Here is a 7,702-nt window from a genome sequence, read left to right as displayed (position 1 = left end):
CATACTAGCCTCTATGAAGAAAGTTAACTCTACTTCAGCTCAAACCAGCACAGTCTGTGATGGAGCCTGGGGTTGGATGGATGGAGCCTCTTGGTTTTAAATTGTGGCTGTGTTTGTAGGACAGTGGTTGTTCTATTTTGTTGTTTAACTCCAGGGCTAGTAGTGTATTTTTAGAAATGTAGCTGTATGTGTGGTGGTAGAAAAAATAATCTGGTTCTTTTGTACATATGAGTTTAGTTTTCCCAGATGAGGCTTAGGGTTTTTCTCCTGAGTTGTATTTAGAGCTATAAACTCATCAGGACTGCATGTGTTTTATTTGGAGCTGTAAAGTGGGAATAAATATAGAAAGATGTGTATGCTTTTTAATAATAGCTGAACCTTGACCTATGCTCATTTCCCAGCTGTCCAACACCAGCTGCCCAGGATCACCTGTGAAAAGTACTTCACCATCATCTGACCAAAAACGGGATAACTGAAAAGAAAAAGTGGTGTTTGTGTGTAGTGGCAGTTTCCTAAAGGCTCAGCAGTCAGTAGCTCACTCTTCTGTTCCCTCTTATAAATTAATTTGAAATTAATGAATTAATCTTCTCCCATGGAGAAGATTCCTGGCTGCAGCCACAGGGACCTCTCACCCTCTGTGGCCAGGCAGCCTCTGAACTGCCCTTTCACCCAAAGCTACTGTTAAAAATAATCCAGCAGCAGGTTTGAGCTGTTTAAAATTTCTAAAATTACTACTGTGCAACTGGTGCTTAAGAAAGAAACACTTTTGACCCTCCTTTTAAAATGAATTTTACAATCTTTATTTGGAGATTAGCACTAGAGAGGTACTTGTGTCTGCAGAGGTATCCATGGTTACTTCTGTTTATGTTTGCCTGTGTTTGGTTAAAAATTAACTTAATCCCATTTCTGATGAAGTGGTTTGGTGAGGGCTGAAAGAATAGCTATTTGCTGCTTGTGCTAAAAGTCAGTTCTTTCCAAAGGTTTCCAATGCAAGACAAAAGGTGTGGGTGTCAGATAAGACTCAGAAAGACAGAAAAAAGCTAAGTTTAGCAATATGAAGCCCATTTTCTCTCTTATCCAGACTGTAACAGAGAAATGTGCTGAGTAGATGTGCTGGGGTAAAGGGTTTCAAATGGAAAATGAAATAAAAAAATAGGACTAGTTACAATGATTGGGGGGCAGGAGGAGCAGTAATAATATTTCTCTGAGCAGAAAATACTGTATTCCCATATGAGATAAAAAAGGGAAGTGCAAGTTATGGGAGGATAAGTGAGATCCTGATTTAGTGATCTCCTAATTCAGGAGAGTAGTCACTCATGAAAGCTCAAGTCCTTCCCATTGTGGCAGTGGCTGTACTAGGATGGAAACGAGGTAGCAGTGGCTGGCAGGATGGCATGGATGGATGGAGGGGAGGGTGTGTGGCAGCATGGGATTCCCAGCACTCTAAGGAGAGTGGCACCAGAGGGAGGCCCTTGTAGTAGTGGTGTTTTCCTCATGTGCACACACCTCTGAGCAGCAAAGCGTGCAAGAAACCCTCCACTGCAGGGTATTTTTTCCCGTGGTCTGCAGGGCCTTCATGCCCCAGTCATTGCTCCAGGGCTTTCCCTGCCTTGTGACCAATTCATCAGGCCTCTTTGCCTTGGGGCTGCTTGGCTGAAGGTGAATGGGGTGGCATGTCCTGCCCTGCACTCAGGGAGGAAATGGAGTAGAGGGGAATCACCCCTTTTCACAGGTAACTTCCCAGTCCCACACACAATCAGCTGCTATGGGGATAAAGGACACACAGCTCCGTGGCTCACCCAGGGAGAAAACATGCCTCTCTGCAGGCTTTCTGGCATTTGTGTCACTGCACTAAATGTTACGAGACCATTTTATCTGCCAGAAGAAGAAATATTTGTTTGGACAGTGTTGTCTGTCTGGCTGCAAAGCTCATCTTAAGCAGCCTATGTGGAAACTCTGGTTTCTAACTGAAAAGTAAGTAGTGCTGTTAAGGTCAAGTGGAGTTCATCTTGATCGCCATCCAGTACAAACTTGTCTTTGAGAAGTCAAGGTTGCTCATTATTTCAGTCCTAAAGTTTCTGCTCTGGTGGGACACAAAATATCCCCTACTCCAATAAATAAAATACACAGAATTACCTATTAAGGTAAAGTACATTGTCCTCCAGATATTTATAAACACTGTCCTGCTGTTTTCATCTTAGGGAGGATTTGTAATTTTGCGCATAGTTGAATTTGTGTCCAAATGTGCATTATTTTCCCTGACAGAGAAAATCAAGAGGGTCTAAGGAACAGTGATACCTCATAGTGCCAAATTTCCTTCACCTTCTGTTTCCCAATACACATATGTTCAGAGATAAATGATAGAGCAATTTGTTGAACAGAGCTGCACATAGGTTACAGGGTTCAGTTGGCAGGAAAAAAATGTACTGTTTTATCTGAGTCAATGGCATGTAATGCAGAAAATTTGGCTTAGAGGTCAGAACAACAGATATAGAATTATTACTTTGGCGTAAATATCTCATTTATCTTCTTGTTTGTTACAGGGCAGAGGCATAAACAAGGCAGCCTTTTGCAGAGAGGGAGAGGAAAAAAACTTCAGGCATTTGCCACAGGATTAGTAATAAATGATATTTGCTTTACAGGAGGGCCATGAAAATAGGTTAAAAAAAGAAGGTCTTGAAATGCATACACTATTTCCTGCAAGCTCAAGGTGTCTGTTTTCCTATTGGGTTTCTTTTTTAGCTTGTTGGGCAAATGTAGCTATGAAATGGTTTGTTACACATTAACCACTTAAGTTGAATCATTACTTTATAACCTCCTCCGAAAGCGAAAGATACATCTGTTTCCAGACGTTGATACTTACTATTTAGGTAGTAAATGATACGAATGATAGAGGTTTAACTAGACAGTATCATTCTAACCTGCTGTGGTGTTTTAGTGTTTTCTCTAGGATTCAGCCAGGCTTACATCCAACTGCTGCAGGTTGCCTGGAAAACAGACCTTTTTAGCTCTGCTAGCACTGTAATATGGATCATAAGGGTCTTGTACTTGAGCCACATGGTCCTCAGAGGAAATATGAAAGCTAAAAAATTGCAAGGGAAGTGTTATAGATGGCTGTGAAGGAAATCACTAGGCAAGGAAGGAAGTCAGAAAGAAAGAACAATTGCAAGGTGGTTTGCAGGAGGGTTTGATGTTGAACTACAACACAAGGGCCAAAGTGAGGACCAGATTTTGGCCCCTTACTGCAAAGAGGTGGAAACCTTGCATGTTTACCAGATTACGGAATTCAGTCTTTGACATGCCAACATCACTGCATTGCTTTCCTTTTTTTTTTTTTTTTTTTTTTTGTAAGCTCAGATTAATGTTGCTGTCTGTGTAGGAGTAACAGGCTGCTGTTCAGCGACAGTTTGAAACCACACAAGCTGGCTGCCTCTTGCCACCCTCTGGGTATATATGCTTTTTATTTAATATTTCACAAAAACGTTGTGTTTAGAGATAAAGGATCAGTTAGTAAACTAGGTAGCCAAGCTATCAAAGCAATATTACCTGCAAGCATAGTCCTCTGCTTGGGCTAATTAGTCTTGCTGCAGTGATGATAAAGCATAGCTACTTAGAGCAGTGCAACTGTTGGTGGTTTTGGGCAAATTACATTGAATTAGCATGTCCTGTATTGGTATGTAACTCCTGGAACAATAATGCTGTGGTTTTTATTGACACTGCTAAGTAGCTCTACAAGTAGAAAGTCACCTTTTTCTGCATGTGTGACTTAATCTCAGACAGCAGGATAGCCAGCCTTGCCAAGTGAATTTGCCTGCAGCACACATATGTATATGGATATCTTCAGATGCAGAAACTGCTGTCTCTTTCTAGGGGAGACAGAATTTACTGCCTATAATTGGATATAAACCCACTACTCTGATGAACACGCTTGAGAAATGTGCAGATCCTCAAAGTGGAGAGTACAAAGTACTGCCAGTAATCCATCTTCAGCATCCCTTCAATAAAATTACCATGCCAGAGTCTGCAAAGTAAACAATATTTCTTTTTTCTTTTTTTTTTCTTTTTTTTTTTTTTTTTAGCTAAAGTAATGTCAGGAAAGATTCAGATGTGCCTGGATTTACAGTTTGGGAGACAGGGAATTCATCAGTGCATGTTTCTGCTTCAGTCTAAATTGCTCTGTGTTCTTGATGACTTTGTCTTCAGTCTCTCAGGTTCCTGGTGAGAAATCCTGTTGTTTGTCACAGATGAGAAAAGCCAGGGCAACTTTTACAGTAGGGTGACAGTACTTGTTCCTCTCCTGGCCAGATTTCAGGGCAGTAATGATCTGAGATCTGAGCTGAAGGGGATTTGGCATGGTTTGGGGGTGTCCTCAGTGGATACCCTTGATGGAAATGTGCAAGTATTCGTCTCACACAAAGGGATGCAGTCAGAGATTGGTTTCAGTCAATTGCATGTGTTTTACTCCTGGCCAAAATTCTGAAATCATTAGAAAAATGTGAGAAGGAAAAGCCTGAAATCTTTAATGGAACATATTTCCAGTCTTTCTGGTCTTTTTATTTTATAATATCATATTCTAAGTACTGTTTTCTGTTAAGAATGGGCATAGGATTAATCGTGCTGTAAAGTTTTTAGGGGGTTTCTTACAATGTTTTAATGGTACCTGGGAGTAGTTTTCTGATTAGTGGCTCAGTAAGCAATGAGGCCTCTTTCATACCTAGAGAACTTTAAACATTTGCTCTCTTATGTAGTTTCGATGCAGTTACATTCACTGAGGTCACAGAGATTGCCTCCCACTCCTTCCTCCTCTGAGCCTCTGTGTGTTTTGATGCCAGTGGCTGGTTGACAGTGTGGGAGGCCAGTTCTGATAGCCACCTGGTTTTGGTACATTTTGGGGAGCAGGGCAGCAGTCCCCAGCGTGATGCAGAGTGGCTGAGCACTGGGGTGAAAACCAGTTACTCAGCAGGGACTCCCTGGATTGTAGCACTGTTTTGTCCCAGGGTGACTTTATCTTGCCTCTGAATTTTGAAGCTTCTAGGGTTTTTCTCTAAAAAGAAAAACTCTTGAATAACTTTTTGCAACCTCTTCTTTGCCATCAGCAAAGGAGAGGTGTTGCTCAGATGTGTGGCATGCTGTGGTTTCACAATGTTTCCCTCTGGGGAGATATCTTTCTGCCCTTAACCAATGGTTGCATTGCCATTAAAGGCAGGTGACCTTTCTTACATATGTCAGAACATGTTTCTGGCTTTCAGGCATCAGACCTTTTTCTCAGACTTTTGAGGTTTTTGGGTTTATTTTTGGGTTTTACTGCCTCAAATGTATGGTGAAAGCACAGAGGGTATTTTTTGCAATCTTACCATACAGCTGATGTAGTCGAGAGACTGAACATCTTACATGGTAATGCAACTACAGTGTCCTAGCACAGTTTCTTCTCAGAGATATCCTATCCTCCTGCCTCTGGTTTCAGCAAGACTTTGGTCTGACCTGGGGTGTCTGCAGATTGATAACACTCTGTGTTTACCTGATTTGGATGATGTGGAGGCATCTAAGTGACACTTTTGTGCAGTTCAAGAGTGGATTGGAAATACTGGTGCTTCTGTGTCAGCCTTGGTGCTGTATCCACCTGTAATGGTGGCCAAGAGAAGGGGGACAGATGGTAGATATTAAGTAGAGTTCCCTGATGCTTGACCTAGTTTGCTGTGCGTGGTAGGACACCATATTGCCTGTCAGCAAAGTATCCACAGGAGGCTCCAAAAACTCGCGTGCTGGCCGGAGACTTGTGGGTCTCATGTACTGTGGGCAGCAGGGACTTTTGGCCTGAAGGGTGTGCATGGACTACAGTAAGTTCTATAATCCAAATCTCCTCACAGATTTACTTGGGGAGAATGAAACCTGGGGGAAGAACTGCAGCTTGAGCCAGAGTCACCCAGGACTGAGGAGGAGCTTCTTTCATTCCTTAGCAGCTGGGCAGATGGTGTTTCCAACCTGCTGTCCCCCTAGTCTGTCAGAAAGTTGCAACCAGTGATTCCAAAAACTGAAATCCTTTTGAATTTAACCTGCTATCAGTAATCACATGTCCAAATTTATCTCACAGCTGTGGTACTCTAAGAAAGACTGATTTTTTTCACAACAGAGGCCCAGGGCTGTTGGCATGGAAGGGACACAGGCAGGAGCAGCTCCCAGTCAGCAGTTATTCTTGTCCATCTGCTGTGCAGATACCACAGGGAGTTCCATGGTGCTTAGATAAGGGATAAGTGAGGTCCACAGTGCTTCCCCAGCAATGCAGAGTCCTGGTTGTGCATTCCCATAGAACCCTGGGATCCGGATATGGCCCTGTACCATTGTATGCTTTGAGAGCTCTCTCTTGTCTTTGAACATGGTTTTGTGACCCCATTGTCCTTCTAATAAATAATGGAAAAGCAACTTCAAAAGAGAAAGTCGAATCCAACTCCCCAGCAAGCAAATGCTGCATTTCCCAGGATCCTCCCTGGACCATTGCAAGTCCCTGGTAAGAAACCCTCTCTCTATGAACTTCAAAAGGAGGGAGCTGTCATTTGAGAAAACTGGACAAAAGCACCAGCATCCTGGGAGTTCAGCCTGATGGTATGCCTATTATCAGCTGCTAAGCAAAGTGTGTTTATTTTAGCACTAGTGACTAAGCTTGAAATATTTTGAAATTGGTGCTGAAATGGCCTCAAGGTCATCCTGAAGGTCCCACAGCTAAACAGATTAGACAGAAGTGTGAGGGATGAGCAGTACATAAAAGCTCAGGGCTCAAACTTCTTGTCAGAGAGATGAACAAGATATCTTGTAACAACATGTGAAGACAGTAAGGTTGAAATGCTAAAGAATTTTAATTGTCTGAATTTTTTCAGGTGTGATATTAGCTAAATTCAGGGTTTAGTTAAAGTGAAATGCAGTCAGGAACCAGCAGCTTAAGACATGTAGTAGAGCAATTGATCCTGAAAGGGGCAAGCCATGCATTGCTATTTCTGGGTTTATCAAAGGATATCATCTCTGTAGTCATCATGATGCACATTTAAAGTAGCCAGTGATCAATTTGTGATTCCTTCTATGCCATTTGAGTTCTCAATCCTTCCTTTTGGTGAAATTACAACAGCATTTCTGTGCTGAAGTGAAACCTGTGCCATCCTCTGCAGGCACAGTTGGAAGTATCGCTTTTGGGAGGGACTTGTTTATTTTAAGACACTGTCCTGTGGCAGGGAGCTCTGCTCTGCACTGTGGGGCAGTCCCAGCGCTGTTTCTTTTACTGGTGTGGCTGCAGCCAGAACATGCATTTCCCAGCTCCACCAGGACAGTTCCCAGTGCAGCCTGGGGAAGTGAGCATTTCCTTCATCTTGCTTGCTCACTTGTACAATGAGAAGATGCTTCCTCACCTCTAAGAGGCACTGGGAGATGTCCATCCCAAAGTGGGCAGGGAGAGGCTGAGAGCAGCAGAGGAGGCAATTGTCTGTTTGCACGCACCACTCTCACAATGGCTGCGGGAGCACCTGATTACTCGTGACTTTTTGCAAATTTCCTTTTACATTTCTGCCAGAGTCGTGGAGAGGAGCTATAACCTCTTAAAATACCTACCTCTTCTCTCCCCCCCCAAGTAATTAAATCATCCATGCCCTCCCTCAAAGTGCTGTTGGTGTCAGCAGTTCTTCTTCATGGACTCATAATGTCAACAGGCAACTTACAA

General features: G+C 42.8%; 1 protein-coding gene across 1 annotated transcript in view; it reads left to right on the top strand.

Moving 5' to 3' along the window:
- Positions 1 to 7,702, top strand: part of LOC103810467 (LIM domain-containing protein 1-like) — an 18,273-nt gene that overhangs the window by 1,080 nt on the left and 9,491 nt on the right. The gene's annotated exons all lie outside the window — the stretch shown is intronic.

The sequence above is a fragment of the Acanthisitta chloris genome, unplaced genomic scaffold, assembly GCF_000695815.1.
Source record: "Acanthisitta chloris isolate BGI_N310 unplaced genomic scaffold, ASM69581v1 scaffold2611, whole genome shotgun sequence".
NCBI lineage: Eukaryota > Metazoa > Chordata > Aves > Passeriformes > Acanthisittidae > Acanthisitta > Acanthisitta chloris.
This window is presented reverse-complemented; position numbering and strand designations above follow the sequence as displayed.